General features: G+C 41.6%; 1 long non-coding RNA gene across 1 annotated transcript in view; it reads left to right on the top strand.

The window, feature by feature from the left end:
- The first annotated feature begins 710 nt into the window (after positions 1 to 710).
- The window catches only part of LOC143925477 (uncharacterized), a 34,939-nt gene continuing 17,672 nt past the window's right edge, over positions 711 to 17,977 (top strand). Inside the window, exon 1 of the long non-coding RNA XR_013261996.1 lies at positions 711 to 814. This is a non-coding gene — a long non-coding RNA (uncharacterized LOC143925477). The remainder of the gene's footprint in view (positions 815 to 17,977) is intronic.

Here is a 17,977-nt window from a genome sequence, read left to right as displayed (position 1 = left end):
GATGGACTGGCCAAGCATGTCTCCAGACTAAAACCCTAGGTGATGGGGGTCTGCACAAACACTTGGACTATTACACGCAGACATGTAGGTTATCAGCACTGGAGTTATATCAAACTGAGTATGTGTGAAAATATAGAGATTCTGCCAGGAGTGCAGGACTGGTAAGAGCTCAAATTTTAGCAAGCTGACTTTCTTCCCTATTTAGACATTTCTTAAAGGGCCCCACTACTGCTTGCCCATGTGTTTAACTCATCTACCACTAGCCAATGAAGGGGAAGGCGGAGGAGTGCAAGGTCTCTAACATCCACCAGCTCTGTGATGTAATCATGGAGGAGTGGAAGAGGACTCCAGTGGCAACCTGTGAAGAGGGATAAGGCAGTGCTGGAAAATAATGGTGGCCACACAAAATATTGACACTTTAGGCCCAATTTGGACATTTTCACTTAGGGGTGTACTCACTTTTGTTGCCAGCAGTTTAGACATTAATGGCTGTATGTTGAGTTATTTGGAAGGAACAACAAATTTACACTGTTATAAAAGCTGTACACTCACTACTTTACATTGTAGCAACGTGTCATTTCTTTAGTGTTGTCACATCAAAAGATCTAATAAAATACAAAAATGTTAGGGGTGTACTAACTTTTGTGAGATACTGTACTTGTTTCAGAGCTAGCCAGGTCACATGATATTGACATTACACATGTGGGCGTGTATACAGGCTGTAGTGGAACTAGAAATCTCCTTCCTGAACTCTCAGCACTGGAGAAACTGTGAAGTTTATTATGTAATCGTGGTATACAGATCAGTCAAAAAGGTATATATATAGTGGGAGTATTTTAATGTAAAAAGAAGATTTATAAGTTGTGGGCACTGTGGGGGGAATCCTTGTGCCCTCCTCTGTGGTTTCACCAAATATCTCTCTTATATAAATATCCCCCTGACATCTGAGCCATATTTTCTGATTTTATAAGATATTCATCATTATTCAGGTAAGGGGATAGGTGGGTTGATTCTTAGACCGTGCATTCTTGAGATATTTGCTGATTTGTTGTATTTTTTGTGATATGTTGTGGCTTTCATATTACTGTAGTTGTTTATTTCTCTAATATGTTGTTTACAATTTGTAGTGATTATACATGCAGTACTCATCAAGAGTCTCCTGAAGAAGCCGTCACATGTTGCAAGGAGTTACTGCTGTTCTTTTAATCACATGGATGTTGTATGATGATACTATGATGATTTTAACTATGTCTAAATAAATTTTGATATTTTTTATATACCTATGTTGTACCTTTTTTGGCACCTTAAAAGTCCCATGCTTTCTTTTTACTAAATTCTTGTTCATTTAGGGATGTGGTGTTGCTGGCTAACATCCAGCAATCAATAATAGAAAGTGAAGAATGTCTAATCGAATTGGACAGAAGGCTGTATAATTAAGACATGAATGAGTAGTAAGTAAAAGAATGTGTGAAAAGAAAGAAAGAAACGAGGGGAGGGGAATAGGGAAGAATGGGGGAGAGTTGGTAAGGGGTGTTTGGAATATTAGCATTTTATTGATGATTTTGTAGTACATGAAGAAAAAACAGAAAGCTCAAAAAAATCTGTTATGACCCGTACACATGATCAGACTTTCCGACAACAACACCGTGGAATTTTGTTTGAAGGTTGTCGTCTTGTCTTGCATACACACAGTTACACAAATGTTGGCCAACAATTCCGAACGTGGGAACGTGGTGACATACAAGACATACGATGAGCCAATAAAAAGGAAGTTCAATAGTCATGTTATATCTCCATTACAAACACTCGTTTTACAAGACCGAGCGCTTCCTGCTTGTACTTGATTCCGAGTATGCGTAAACTTGTGCGATGGACTTGTGTACACACGATCGGACTTTTCTACAACAAAGTTTTGTTGGTGGAAAATTTGAGAACCTGGTAGCCAACATTTGTTGGTAGAAAGTCTGACAGCAAATGTTCAATGGAGCATACAAACGGTCAGACTTTCAGCCAAAAAACTCACATCCAACATTTCCCGTCAGAAAATCCGACCGTGTGTATGCTCCATTGAACATTTGCTGTCAATGGTAGCAGCTAGGAGCAGTTAAGAGCATTAAGCATATTTTGCTGCTGGAAAAACGCTCCAAGAAACTCTACAAAAACTATATTTTTTCTGCTCCTAGAAGCTGAAGCACAAAAAATGCTAATGGCCTAAAGTGTGCATGGACACATCGGATAACATTATTTAGCTTCTGAAAGCAGAAAAATGCTAATAACAGCTTCTAGGAGCTTAAAAAAATGCTTGTGTGCATAGAGCTTTAATAGTTCCTGATCATTTGAATGAGACATGCGGCTTTCAATGACTGCATGGTCCCAGAGGTGGGATTGCTAACAAGTGCATGATCCTAATTCTCAAATGAAAGAGAGATGTTCTCACAGCATGAGACACTGTGCCTGAGAACATTCATTTACAGATATATTGGAGTGGAATGGATGAGGGCTTCTAAATACACAAAATATAAACCGCTACTTATATTTATAGGAAATGCCTTTGGATCATATTTTGTAGGGGTTTTAGTTGTCATTTTTGGATCAGCTGCGGCTTTAGCATTTTGGGGATGCAAGTTATTTTTTTTCTTTCTTTTGACCTTAAAAGATGTGTCTTTTTTTTTTTCAACATGATTTATTGTGTATGTAACTCTCTAACAAGCTAAATGCCAGAGAGAAAACTAAATACATTGCTTTGGTAGGTTATGTCTCAAGTTTAAAAGCATGTGTAATGTTTGCCTGGAATGTTCCTTTCGCTACACAACACTTAAAATACTGTTAGACTGTTAAAGTCTCATAGGTCGCCAGAACTTTTTAACCTTGGATTCTACAATACCCACATAAAATAAAATCTAGCCCAAAGTTTTAACCTTGCTTATGATGAAGGTTGCTGTATTTTATAATACCACCAGATGGCAATGCAGACTAATTCCAAATTGTGCACCAACTTGTAGCAATAAATATGCCTATAGTCTATAGAAACATAAATAAATAATGGGATATGTTAAAATAATACAAGGAAAGAGGAGATCACGGAGGAGTTCTCAAACTGTTTTATGTAAAGGGAGGAAAATATGACACAAAGGAAGATGATTTCATAAACTGGTATGTACATTCTCATCTATTTTAGTTTTCTCAGATTGTTATGAGTTCCATCCTAGTACACCGTATATCCAGTGACATCATTACTCTTCAAATATAAATGCTAAAAATCACCTCTCTCTAAAAATGTCGGAATTTCGGCCAGCAAAAGGATGATGAGAGCTTTTCATGGGAAAATGCGATTGTGTGTAGGCTCCATCGGAATTTAGCTGGCCGAAATGCCACCAGCAAAAATTTTATAGCATGTTCTCAATTTTTTCGATGGAAATTCCGATTGTGTGTATGCAATTCCGACGTGCAAAAACTCACGCATGATCAGATTCAACTACAAGATGGAAGCTATTGGCTAATAGGTATTGAACTTCCTTTTTCTAGTCCCGTTGTACGTGTTGTACGTCCCTGCATTCTTGACGTTGGAATTTGGTGTGACCATGTGTAGGCAAGACAGTTTGAGCAGAATTCCGTAGGAATTCCAATGGGAAACTATCAGAGCTTTTTCTGACGAGAATTCCGATCGTGTGTACGTGGCATTAGTATGCTATCCCACTTCCTATGTCCCCAGTGAAGTTTCTTGCTTTGCATTGGCAGGAAAAGAAAACATGTATGTAGCCAGGTGCTGTACTACAGAAACATGGAGAAAGAGACATTTCTCTATTTACAATCAGTTTACTTGCATCTTCTACTGAGATACTGAAGTTGTGTTATATCATTTTTTCTTTTGGTCAGCAGGGGGACTTCATGGACTTCAATGTAGGGCACTTTTGAAACCTTGAAATTGTAGTCCGGACTGGCAGCCATGTAATACAGGAACTGACTTTCTGAACTACAGATTACAGTGTGCCCTGGACAGCAGGAGGAGTTAGCAGAGGACAGCCTGGGGAAATGGGCTATCTTGCCACTGAGAAAAGAAAAGAGAGCACATCTGTTACAGGCTGACAGACTGGTGGGAGGCCAGACAAGTGGGGACGGAGCCAGAAACCCAGGGAGATTTGACCACAGCAATCAAACTTGCAGCGCTGCAGCAGGGAGACAGGAGTATACTCTCACCCTCTTCTTCCCACTAATAATCTTCAGAGATATCCGAGAGAGAGGGGGCCCCCTGCCATAATGAAGGTTTAACAACTGCACCACAGGAAGTAATGAGAGTGCTTATCTCCCACCATTCACGCTGCAGGAACTGAGACACCGAATACAGGTTATTAAGTGTATCACAGTCATACTTAAACCTATGCCATACCTACTCAGCCACATCCATACCGCATCTATACTGCACCTATACCTACTTTATACCACATTATACCAAACTTTTACCACACCTGAACCACATCCACCCTTGCACCTGTGCCAAGACTATACCGTACCTAAACTATATTACAAAAAGTATTGGGACTTCTGTAGTAGTGTATTTAGGTTTTGTGCTGCCCCTAATTTAAATATGACCCACCCTTCCTGTTAAGGCCACACCCTTTGCTGTTTAAGACCCACCCTGAAATTTTCGAGTGGGGTCACTAGTTCTGAGGGCGGGGGGGGGGGGGGGGGTACAATGGATTCCCTTCATTTGCATAGATTTCCTCTTACTTCCTATTTGGCTATGGGGCAGGAAGGGAAGGGAAATCTCTGCAATGGGACAGGGATGGTAAAAAATAAACTGACAGGGGTTATAACCCCCCCTTACTCTATCCAAAATGAAAAAAAAGAAGTATTGCTTATAGTTCTACTTTAAGCACAAATTTCCGATAATTTTATAGAGAGGACAAAGAAGATATAACCATGGCAGTGGTACAGTAGAAAACATATAGTACAGTGAGGAAGGTTTGTGATCCAGGATGAAAGGACAGTCAAAATTAGAAGAGTTGAGACCAGGTCTATGTGGAGGCCAGTCAAGTTCCTCAACCCCAAAATCACTCACCCATGTCTTTATGGACCTTGCTTTGTGCACTGGTTAGCAGTCATGTTGGAACAGGAAGGGGCCATCCCCAAACTGTTCCCACAAAGTCGGGAGCATGAAATTGTCCAAAATGTCTTGGTATGCTGAAACCTTAAGAGTTCCCTTCACTGGAACTAAGGGGCCAAGCCCAACCCCTGAAAATCAACCCCACACCATAATCCCCCCTCCACCAAATGATTTGGACCAGTTCACAAAACAAGGTCCATAAAGACACGGATGAGCGAGTTTGGGGTGGAGGAGCTCGACTGGCCTGCGTGAGTCCTGACCTCAACCCATTAGAACAATTTTTTATTTTTTTTAACAAGAAGAGAATGTTTATTTGATTTTTACAATACAAGTGATGCATATACACATGCATGTTCACAGAAAATTGTTACATTTGGTATAATATAGGGTAAAAGAAAGGTTGTTACCAGGAAGGTATAGAGAGGTAAGTAGATAATTCAGGGCCAAGATCCAACCATGTGGCTTGGTTATTCCCTGAATAAAAGATACTTAATTAAACCATCCCTAAAATCTCCTCTATAGTAATAACATTAGGAAATATATAACTGATTAATTTTGCTTGTACATCTATATATAGTAAAAGGAGAGGGTGTGGGGAAAGCAAGGGTGGGAGAAGCATATATAAGGGTTGTGGAGGGAGGAGATCACTCCGAAAGAAAATGGTATGTTCATAAATTCTACATGTAACATAGGGGGTAAGATATATGTTTGATTAGTTGTTTCATGAGAATGTAAGAGATTGGTCTAAACCATGTGGTAAGTAGTGTTTAATCCAAGGAAGCCATAATGATTCGAACATGGGAACTTTATCTAGTACGGTTGCCTCTATTTTAGCGTGAATCATGGCTTGCGTTACTCTATGTTTGAATACCATGCATAAAGTGGGTGTTTTCCAGGCTTTTGCAATATTTTGTTTGGCAGCCGTGGTTATCGATAATAGAAGTTTAAATTGGCGGTGAGTTAAAGTTTGAGGTTTATTATTCAGGACTGCTACCGTAGGGTCTGGTTCTACTGTGGTTTTGAAAATGATAGAAAGAATTTTGAATATTTCTGACCAAAAAGCTCTGACTATGGGACAATCCCACCAAATGTGTAAGTGTGTGCCTAAGTCAGCACATCCTAGAAAGCAGTTAGCTGGGTATTGCGGGAGGAAGTTTGAAATCCTAGCAGGTACTAAATACCATCTAGAAAGCACCTTATAATTAATTTCTGAAGCTACTATATTCGGGGAGGCCGATCTAGTAGCCTGCCATATGTGAGTCCAGTTTAGTTTGTCTGGTTGAAGATTTAAATCATTTTCCCATTTAGATGTATAGGTTGGAGGGGAAGAGGTTGTATGCGATAATAGTTGGTTGTACAAATTTGAAATGAGCCCTCGTTTGTGAGGATCAGATTTGCAAGCTTGTTTAAAGAAAGTGAAGCTTGCGGTAGATGGATTTGATTAGAAATTATTTTATTTGTAAGTATCTAAATGTTTCTTTTTGAGGTATAGCATGTATTTTTTGTAATGTAGCAAAAGGGGTAATAGAAGAGGATTCATAAAAGTGATGAGAACAGGTTAATTCTGCATTTGACCAAGTAAGGAAAGATGATGGAGAATTCCAAGCAGGATAGAAAGATTATTAAGGAAGGAAAGAAGGGGGTTATGTTTGGATTGGAGACCAAAACAAGCTCTTAGTCTGTCCCAAATTGAAAGGCTATGCTTAGTAATAGGGTTAGCAATTGCTCGGCGTTGTGCTGGTGGGAGCCAAAAGAAGGTTTGCAGTTGATAAAGGATCACATTCTACCGATTCAATTATAACCCAAAGGGGAATTTCTTTTGTAGCGTGGTATTTAGGTAACATGGCTAATTGGGCAGCATAATAATATTTAGAGAAATTGGGAACACTCAATCCACCACCAATACGAGGAGGGTAGATTGTGGGAGGCGGGGCTTAAGTTTTCCCCAAATGAATTGGAAAACTTTCCTCTGTAATATGCGTAAGAAATATGCTGGAACCTGTATTGGAAGCACTCTGAAGAGATATAGGATCTTAGAAAGTATTGTCATCTTAATTACAGAAATTCTACCCATCCATGCCAATGGGAGAGAGTACCAGGTTTTCATTAATGTTGAGAGGTGAGTTAGCATGGAGGGGTAGTTTGCCGAATATAGATTAGTTGGGTTAGCTGTAAATGTAATTCCAAGATAAGTAATTTGTGTTGATGACCATGTGAATGGGAGGGAGTCTTGCAACTGCGCCTGTAAGTCAGGTGGAATAGAAATGTTTAAGGCTTTGGACTTATGAGTATTTATTTTGAGTCCTGATATTGATTCAAATTTTATTAGGATATCTATAAGATTTGGAGCTGAGGTAAGTGGTGAAGTTAGGAAAATAAGAACGTCGTCAGCAAACATACATAGTTTGTGTTGATAACCTCCTAGTTCAAGGACTTTAATATTTATATTGGAGAGTATAAGCTGTGCGAGAGGTTCGATTGCCAAAGCAAATATAAGAGGGGAAAGGGGGCATCCTTGTCTGGTTCCTCTTTCAATGGCAAAGGATTCAGAATGGTATTCAGAATATGAAACATATGCTTTTGGGTTTTGATACAGAGAAGAGATCCAACCTCTAAATTGTATTCCGAATCCCCATCGGATTAGGATGGAGTTGAGATAGGACCAAGAAATAGAATCGAATGCCTTTCTTATGTCTATTGAGAGGAAGCAGGTAGGTATACGACGGGATCTTGCTATGCGGGCTAGGAGGGTAGCATGGCGAATGTTATCACCTGCTTGCCTAGAGGGAATAAACCAGGGATCTCAAACTGGCAGCCCTCCAGCTGTTGCAAAACTACAAGTCCCATGAGGCATTGCAAGGCTGACAGTTACAAGCATGACTCCCACAGTCAAAAGCATGATGGGACTTGTAGTTTTGCAACAGCTGGAGGGCCGCACGTTTGAGACCCCTGGAATAAACCCTGTCTGATCTTTGTGAATGAGGGAGCCTATTATTGGATTTAGTCAGTTAGAGAGGATCCTGGCTAGAATTTTGATATCTAAATTAAGTATTGAAATTGGTCTATAATTGGAACAAGAAGTGTCATCAGTGTTCGGTTTTGGAATCATGGCTATGGATGCTAATAAGGATTCATCACGAAAGGAATGGTTTGTGAGTAGGGAGTTAAAGGCCTCAACCATAAGGGGAGATAGTATAGTAGTAAAATTTTTATAAAATATAGCTGAGAAACCATCAGGGCCTGGACATTTGTGGATTTTCACAGTTTTTATTGCTGTTTGGACTTCAAAATCTGAGATTGGTTTATCAAGAAGTTCTTTTTGAGCAGTCGAAAGGGAGGGGAGTTGTATAGAGGAGAGAAGGGTATCAAATTTCGCTTGGTCAAATTTATGAGTATCTTGGTATAGGTCAGTGAGTCCTTTACTAAACGTATGGATAATTTTGAGAGGGTTACTAGAATAATAATCTTTTGATAATTGGAGGCGAATCGGTTTAGGGGTATAGTTTGCCTTGCGTAGGGCTAAGGCTAAGAAAGTAGTCGGCTTATTGGCTTTCATATAAAAAGTATGTGCTGATTTTCGGAGAATCTTTTCAGCGGAGTCTGTTAAGAAAAGGTCGAGTTCTAATTTGGCTTTTTCATATAATTGTTTATTTTGCTGTGAGGGTGAGTTTTGAAAATTCTCAGAGGCTTTATAAAAAGCATCATCAAGTTGTGCATGTAGTTGTTTTTGTTTTTTCCGATGATGTGTTGCTTGGCTAATGCAGACCCCTCTGATAGATGGATAGATAGATCTAAGGGATTGTTGTTAGCAAGGTAGTCTTGTATAGCATTTTCTATATCTTGTCTGTATTTAGGTTTGGTTAGTAGACTGTCATTTATACACCAGGTACGGTGATTAGGTCTTGGAATTAAAGATGAAAAGGATGTCATTACAGCATCATGATCTGACCAAGAGCATGGTACAATTTGAGAGTTAAGGATAAGGGTAGAGGTACTAGTGTTTATAAGGAGATGGTCAATTCGAGAGAATTGTTTGTGAGGATGAGAATAGTGCGTATATTGTTTCCTTATAGGGTTATGTTCACGCCAGGTATCTAGTAAGCAATGCTAATTAAGAAGGTTTTGGTATGAAAGGCGCTGAGCATTTATTGGAGTCAGGGATTTGTCTAGGAATGGATATATCACTTGATTAGAGTCTCCACAGAGCGTTAGGGTACCAGTTTTATGTGTATCCACTACTGAGAACAATTGAGAGAGGAAGGACAATGGATTCTTATTCGGGGCATAGTAAGAGACTATGTTAACTTCGCAGTCTAGCAAGTGTCCAGAGAGTAGTAGGTATCTTCCCTCGGGATCTTTAATTTCTTTTTGAAGTATAAACGGTGTGGTATGGTGAAAAGCTATTAAGACACCTCTCTGTTTGGTAGAGGCTGAGGCAGTATATGTCTGGGGGTATTGTTGACTGAAGAATTTTGGGAAGGATTGTGTTGAAAAGTGTGTTTCCTGTAAACATACCACTTTTGCTTAAAGCTTGGAAAAGTATTGGAACGCTTTAGTTCTCTATGAGGGGGAGTTGAGTCCCTGTACATTAGGATATTTAAAGTCATTTTTATGAAGAAGTGGAATATAAGGAGAGTTGTGGGTATTTGGTTAGGGCAAGGAAGGGTATATGGGGTAATGTAGATAGGAAATGAAAAGTGTGAGTTGAATCTGGTAGTTGAAAGGGGTATGAGAAGCTTTGGTATAGAAAAAAGGGTGTCTCCTATGTGGAGCAAGTATTCAGTGGGTGGTAAAAATCACCAACCAATGGATACTGTAGGTCCAAAGAGTATCCGATTACAGTATGGGGTACTCGAGGATCAAGTTGAATACCCAGTACGTTATGACCGGGATTATGACAGCCATTCAAAATAGTCTATAAATTTGAAAAACAAGCACGTTTTTAGAATTATTATATAACTATATAATTATACTCGGTACATTAACAAAAGTACTAAAAAAAAAAAAATTTAAAAAAAATAGTGTATGAAATAAAAATAGAATTAGTGAAGCATCTCTGAGGTCGATTTTGTTTAAGATGATTTATAGTGCTTGTCTCATTAATTATAGCTGTCCTGTACCCATTAATCAGAAGTAAAATCCCCGACAACAGGTCCAGGAGAGGATAATAATATATAATTTCTTATGAAATGAAGGTGTTGCAAATATACCGAGTATTGGCACTATATTAGCATTTAAATTAAGAACGTTATATTATGTTAGGGTGTAAGACCCATCGCAGTGTTATTTACTGATGATGTCACTGAATATATGATTTAAGGCAGAACATGCCCTAGGGCAGTGATGGCGAACCTTGGCACTCCAGATGTTTTGGAACTACATTTCCCATGATGCTCATGCAATCTGCAGTGTAGTGGAGCATTATGGGAAATGTAGTTCCAAAACATCTGGGGTGCCAAGGTTCGCCATCACTGCCCTAGGGGTTCTATATCACATATAAGAATATTAACATCAGTCCATCTGTTCTTCTTGAGCTGATGGAGGTGAAGCAGTACGGCACCTTTTATGCATACTGGGATGATCTGAAAGATTAGCAGTGTCCTGTGGTTGTTTAGGAGAGTTAGATGTTGCTCGACGTTTGGATCCTTCAGCTGTGCCGTCTGATGTTGACAGGCGAAGATCTTGAATTGCTTCAATGAGATCATCTTCCGTTTTACAGGTGAAGGTTCAACCTCTGTGAGAAAAGCGGACAGCAAATGGGAAGTTCCAGCAATAAGAGATGCAATGAAGTTGGAGAATCTGCAAATGTGGCTTCATTGCCTTTCTTTTCATTAGAGTTTGCTGTGAGAGGTCTTGAAAAATCTGATATTTATGCCCCTTAAAGATTAAGAAATCTTTACTACGGGCTGCTTCCATTATTTGTGCTTTAGTACGGAAGTAGTGTAATTTTATTACAATGTCCCTGGGGGGGCCATCCTCTTTTCTGGGAGCCAGGGTTCTATGAATCCTGTCCATTTCCAGGCGCTCTATAGGAATTGATGGGACTAATTCCTGGTAAAGCATAGTCGATTGGAGATCTTCTATAGCCTCAGGGATGCCACGGATACGAAGATTAGATCTCCTGGCTCAATTTTCAAATTCCTCAAGTCGGCTGCTGAGGGAAGAATTTTCTTCCCTAAGGGCTTCTATTTCTTCTTTTTGATTATTTGTAATAACTTCCAATTCATCCATTTTCTGTTCTAGGACAGATGTGCGATGGCCCACCTCACGAATTTCTCGTGTAAGTCTCTCAGTAATTGTATCTGAGGTGTTTTGTAAAGCCCTTTGTAAAACTCTCTCAAATTGACATAATAAGTCAGAGCCAGGAGGAGAGTTCTGTAAAGTAATGGGAGTCATTCCAAAATCAAAATCTGTCTTTCTGTGTGGAGGGAGAAATCCTTATTTGTGTCTTTTTCTGTGAGGAAGTATTGCAGGGGGATGATGCTGCTGCCATTTTAGCAGTAGTTCCAGTCAGCGATGTTTGGGTTTTTAAAGTTTTAGATTTCGATTTTTCCCACTGTACATAGTATCAAAATGTGCCCTGATGTCTCAGGGACATTTTTGTAAAGCGGAACTCTAAGAAGCCATGTACTGCTCAGTTAGCCGCGCGCATGTGCACTCCTTCTAGGGTTTTTTCAAGATTCTGCAAAGGAGCTATGGACAAGTGGAATCTATCTATGTTCTTGGCAGTAAGTAGTCCCTCCACAGAGTCTGTTTTCAGTATGAGCTGCACTGGGATCTGTTTCCGATGTCGTTCCTACGCATGTCAAAGCTGGTAGTATTGAAACAACATCCACCTCGGTAGTGAGTAGGCACTTTTCAGATCAGAAAAGGATCTCAGTTTACCCCCCATAACTATATGCTTCAATTTGACTATACCCGTCCTTGCCCAAACCTGGGGGTCTGGAACGGTATTCATGTGTGCTAGATTGGGATTGCCCCAGAGAGGGATATGGGGAGAGAACGCCTCTTGGGAGCCGAAGCGTTTGTCCTGGCTTTATTCCATACATTCATGGTTGTGTACATAGGTATACGCAGCCTACTACATTAGGGTGTGCACCCCAAAGCTCAAACACACACTACCGATTGCTCACTGTGTTCATTCAGAGAGGGAAGGGGTCAGTAAATGACATATTTACCGGCTCCTTCCCCCATTCATCCTAAAACATCCCTGCAGCAACAGCTAGGAGCCAGGGGAGACAGCCAGGAGAGGAGGGAAGAGGAGAGGAGGGAAGCCAGCAGCGGCGCGGGGGAAGGGGGAACCTAGGGCAATAGGGGGAATCTATGCTGCACTGGGTGATTAGGGTGTGTCTGGGCACACCTGGCATACCCTGTGCGCACACCTATGGTTGTGCACATCAGCTCCGTGATGCCAGGGTGAGATCTCGTCCCCCTGAATACCACGTTGCTGAGGGAGGAGTATGAGCCCATTATGGCTGCTTCCATGGTCACTGCTGGGTTGTCCTTTGGTTGGGAAAACCACCATCTGACCGTCACCAGGACGGCCGCCCAGAAGTAGATCTGAAAATCTGATAGGGACACGCCTCCCTAAATGACGGCCAACTGAAGGGTGGTAATGGCTAGTCATGGGGGCCTTCCGTTCCAAACAAAGGAAGATATTATACTTTTTATTTTGGTGAAGAACGAGGCTGGGGGGATCAGGGGGGCATTTTGAAAAAAGAAAAGGAATTTGGGGAGATAAACCATCTTAACTTAGTTTACCCTACCCACTGGTGATAGGGGGGTCCTCCAGGCTATACATTTCTGTGAGAAGTTTTTAAGTAATGGTTGAAGGTTCAACTCATAGTATGAGGATAACGGAGTCCCAACCCTTACGCGTAGGTATTTGAATTCAGATGTCCAGTTTAGGAGGGTGCCTGTTGGTGGGTGGTGACCTAACGTATTTAGTGAAAAAAGGAGTGATTTCCCCCAATTAACCTTGAAGCCCGAAAATGAGCAGAATTCATCTATTATTTGAAGTGCTGGCGGTCTTGAAGAAAGAGGAGGGTATCGCCGGCATATAAGCATATTTTATCTGTTATTACACTGACTTGGATTCCCTTTACTGAAGGGGTGTGGTATAGAATCTGGGCCCAGCTGACAAAACTAGGGCCAAACCCGAATTTGAGAAGGACCGCCCAGAGGTAGCGCCACTCAATCGAATCAAAGACCTTTTCGGTGACTACCTCCAGGCTGTCCCCGCTTGCCCTAGAGAGATGTGTAAGGAGGAGTTGAATGTTTATGTCGGTCCCCCTGCCCGGCATAAATCCAGACTGGTCTGCATGGACCAATGCCGTAATCACAGTGTTCCCTTGACCGACCAACACCTTAGCCAACAGCTTGGCGTCCACATTAAGGAGGGAGATTGGGCGGTATGAAGAACACTGTTTAGGGGGCTTACCAGGTTTAAGGATGACCACTATAACTGCCTCGGTCATTGTCGGCAGTAATGAGTCCCTTTCCATGACATGACTGTAGTAGTATTTCCTCTGCATACGTTCCATCCGGGCCTGGCGTTTTGCTATTTTGCAAGGAGGTTACTGCTCCCTGTAACTCCTCTAATTGGATAGGGCCATCTAAAGCTTCTCTAAGCCCTTGTACACACGGATAGGAGATTCCGACAACTAAATCCGTCGGAGTTATTCCGACGGATTAATTCTGGACGAGGTCCGGAAGTGATGTTGCATACACAAGGTCGGACTAAGTTGTCGGAATTTCTGGTTGCCAAGAATGCGGTGACGTAAGCCGCGTACGGCGGGCGTAGAAAAGAGAAGTTCAGCACCACGTCTAGCACCCTTTGGGCTCCTTCTGCTGATCTCGTGTGCATCGCATGTTAGTAGAAGTTTGGTGAGAGACGATTCGCACTTTTCAGATTTGTGATTCAGTTCGCTACTGCTCTTCAGTTTCTGCTTGTCTTTGCGTATCTGATAATCAGTGCGTGTAGTCAGTAAGTATTTGTTTCTCATTGTGGACTATATCTTGGTATTGCATTGCTTATTGTCTGCTTGCTTCTGCTATTCAGGTCGTTCTTTCAGGCATTGCTGTTTATCAGTGCCTGACCGTTTTCAAACCATGTTTCGTCTACGTACTCGTCGTAGAGTTTGTGCTGTGCAGGGGATTTGTGTTGGGGTTCTTACTTTGACACAAGCCCGGTCCATGAACAGGGAGGGGAGGCGTTTGTGGACCAAGAATTGGTTGCGCCAGCGTGACCAGTTCTCGCACATGCCTTTGCTCCGTGAGATCCGCAAGAATAATCCTGATGATTTCAGCAATTATCTCTGGATGACGGACCCCGTTTTTCACCATCTGCTGGCTTTGCTGTCCCCTTATATCACCAGGCAGGATACCTGCATGTGGCAAGCCATCACTCCGGAGCAGAGGCTCGTCGCCACGTTGCGCTACTTGGCGACAGGGAGAAGCCTTCGGGACCTCAAGTTCTCTACAGGCATCTCCCCCAGACTTTGGGGATCATTATTCCAGAGACCTGTTCTGCCATCATTCAGGTCCTGCAGAAGGACTATATGAAGGTAAGTTTTATCCTTTAACATCATATTCTATGTATTTAATGATTGCTAATGTCTTTCATTTCTTTCCTCATTCCCTAATTACCATCATTGCAATATGCTCTAATTCATATGCTCTGCCCCTTTGTCCTCATGCATATTTGCCTCATTATTTCCCCACCATGCTCTTCTTGGCCCATAAAACTATAGTCAAGTCACTTAGCAATGTCTTTTGTCAGCTCCATAGTATTGCTTTCCCCTAAACACCCCCTAAAATGTCTACAAATGTTATGTGTGTGCTTCAATTCATGCAGAGTGACATTTTTTTTTTTTGGTTGTGCCAAACTCATTAGGAACCCCCCTCCCCCCAACTGCTAGGACAGCTGCTAGCAATCCTCTATCTGCTGACTTTACCAAACCCAATACACACTATATCTACCTTTTTGATGGTCACATTTATGGATGAATTCACCAAAGCATGTAGTGCAAGGGCCTGCCTCAATACTTTCAAATGCTATCATTTTTTTGTTTTTTCCCCTATTATTATCTTGATATGTAATAGCAGAATGTGAAAATGTGCTTCCATTTTGGTTTCTTTTTGGTATTATGACACTTCTTACCTGTCCGGTGGGCTGCCAATAGTGTAAGTAAGGAGGGGCTTCCCAAAGTATCACACATTATTTAAGCATTCAGCTCTCAATCAAGTGGAGAGGGTTACCTGTCCAAAACATCCCCCCCCCTCATTTTTAGCAAGGGCCCATCAGATGGGGGGGATGGGGGGGGGGTGATGACTCTGACAAGGGGACCTTATACTCTAGGTTTTAAATACTCAGTTCCCAAAATGTTATACTGATCTTGGCCAAAAATGTTGGTGTCTAATCTGCTTGCAATGTTGATTTGCAAAATTACTATTTTTTTGTCTTGTTTGACTTCACAGTGTCCTTCAACGCCACAGGAATGGCAGACCGTGGCCTCCATTTTGCCAATCATTGGGACTTTCCCAATTGTGGAGGTGCAATTGATGGGAAACACATCCGCATCTTCCCACCACCCAACTCGGGGTCGTACTATTTTAACTACAAGGGGTTTCATAGTATTGTGATGTTGGCGGTGGTGTCTGCGACCTATGACTTCTTGTATGTGGACGTGGGGCAAAATGGCCGGATGTCGGATGGTGGAGTGTTCTCACAGACAGAGTTCTACTGGCATCTCCAGAATGGCAGTCTGGGCTTGCCACCCCCAGAAGAGAATCGGGAAGGACTCCCGTTCGTCTTCCTTTGCGGATGAGGCCTTTGCCCTGGCAAACCATCTGATGCGGCCTTTCCCGATGAGGACCCTCACCCCGGACCAGAGGATTTTTAATTTCCGGCTGTCCCGAGCCAGAAGAGTGGCGGAGAACACTTTTGGAATATTGACCAGCCGGTTCCGCATTTTTTTAATGCCTATCCACATGGCGGAATACAAAATAAATCACATTGTGCTGGCCTGCTGTGTTCTTCACAATTTCCTAAAAAGACATTCTGCAAACTATGCGGTCTCAGTTGTCCAAGAAGCAGATTTACTGGAAAATGAGAACCCCACGGGCCTTGAAGCTGCTTGTCCTGGCTTGCCCCCCCAAAGCGTCTGTGAGGTTAGAAACCAATACATGGAGTACTTTGTGGGTAGGGGGGCCATTCATATGCCAGGCAATTTCTGAGCGGCATTTTTGGAATAAATTTTTCTTTGAAACTACAATAATCTTTGTTTTCATTTACTGCTTGTTGGTTTTATGTGTCGCCTAGGTAAATTTATGTTTTTTATTGTTGTGCCTTTTTCTCCAACAGTGCAAACCCAAGTTCTGAGCGAGATGAGGGGACAGTCTCTTCTTCAGATAATCTTATGATGTTGTGGGTCTGCTACACACACACACACCTTGTTTTTGTTAACTAATGTATGTAGTGCATAACTGACCAAAATCTTGCTAATTTTCAGCACCATGACAGAAATATGTGGGCTCAGGAAAATAGCATGATAGTGAAAATTAACACATCACTGTGGGTGTTATTTACTAAAGGCACATCCACTATGCACTACAAGTGCACCTGAAACTGCACTTGGAGTGCAAAGTGGAGTTGGCTTTAGTAAATAACACCCATTGTCACCGAAAACCACAAATTTACTCCAAATACTGCTTTTGCGCATTGAAAAAGGAAGCCACACATTGTTGATAATTTAACTTTTTAATCAAAGCACATTCACATGTGCGTTTAGAAAAGGGTTTTACAACAAACCAACAAATTGGGTGTATCAAAAACATTAGTTCAGGTAATTTATGGGTAACTTGGTGTTTTTGTGTAAACAGGCATGTATCTAAGCGTAACATACAGAACACAGGAACTTACAAAGTTCAACTTTGAGAAGTGAAGACAATATCAGACATGAGTATGTACAAACTGGGCTGATATTGCCTTCATCACATGGGATGTCATCCCTGGTGAAGTAACTGATCAATACAACCTATTAATATCATCAGTTATGTATTACTTTGTCTAGTCCCTATAGATTAGTTAGTCTATCTATACTCTGAGCACATGCTATCGCTAATATCACAATACTATAACAATTAGCTATGAAACCAAATACACGGTCTAGGATCAATCAAATCTCATTTATTTCCCAAGGAAATAAGAAAACTTGCATAAGGTATCAATAGAAGTTACAAGAGTGCATAGAATACAATCAGAATACAATACAAGCGATACTTAGCAGATCTTCGCGGCTGAGCCTCATGATGGAAAGAGAGAGAGCTCTCTTTATTGAATCCCTTTTGATAAACACACCTCAGCCACACCACACCCCATTGCCCACCCTCCTTTGCCTGTGGACCAATCAGCGTCTCTGGGGCGTCTCCTCCCCCAGGCTAAATATCTCTGACAGTCCTGCCATAATTGGCCTCTGGGGGGCAGTGTTTGCCCATGAATTGCAACTGCTCCGACTGGGTTCACATCTTGGATGCCCTTCCCGCTCATTAGGTCCCTTTTTGTCCTTACAGACAGACCGGCGCTGTCATTGTCCTAAATCTCTTTGAAGCTCCGTGCACACCAGGTGGGCTGAATAGAACTCATTCTGCTATGCAGATTGTGTTTGGTGACTTGGTTGTACCAACAGATATGTAGAAACTTTAGTTGTATCATGTTCAATTCCAACAAATTCGCTTTGCGCCTAAAAGGCGCATACCACCCTTCTTCAAACATGGCTCCTATTGAACAGACCATAACCGTCTTAACGCGTGTCACTCCCCAACCTGCGTCTCCGAACCAGTACCTGTGGCACTGTCCTTAGCTTGTGTAAC

This window comes from Lithobates pipiens, unplaced genomic scaffold (genome assembly GCF_037356315.1).
Source record: "Lithobates pipiens isolate NorthernLeopardFrog02 unplaced genomic scaffold, aLitPip1_a1.2 Scaffold_22, whole genome shotgun sequence".
NCBI classification, from domain to species: domain Eukaryota; kingdom Metazoa; phylum Chordata; class Amphibia; order Anura; family Ranidae; genus Lithobates; species Lithobates pipiens.
The sequence above is the reverse complement of the archived record's forward strand: the minus strand, read 5'-3'. Positions and strand labels throughout refer to the sequence as shown.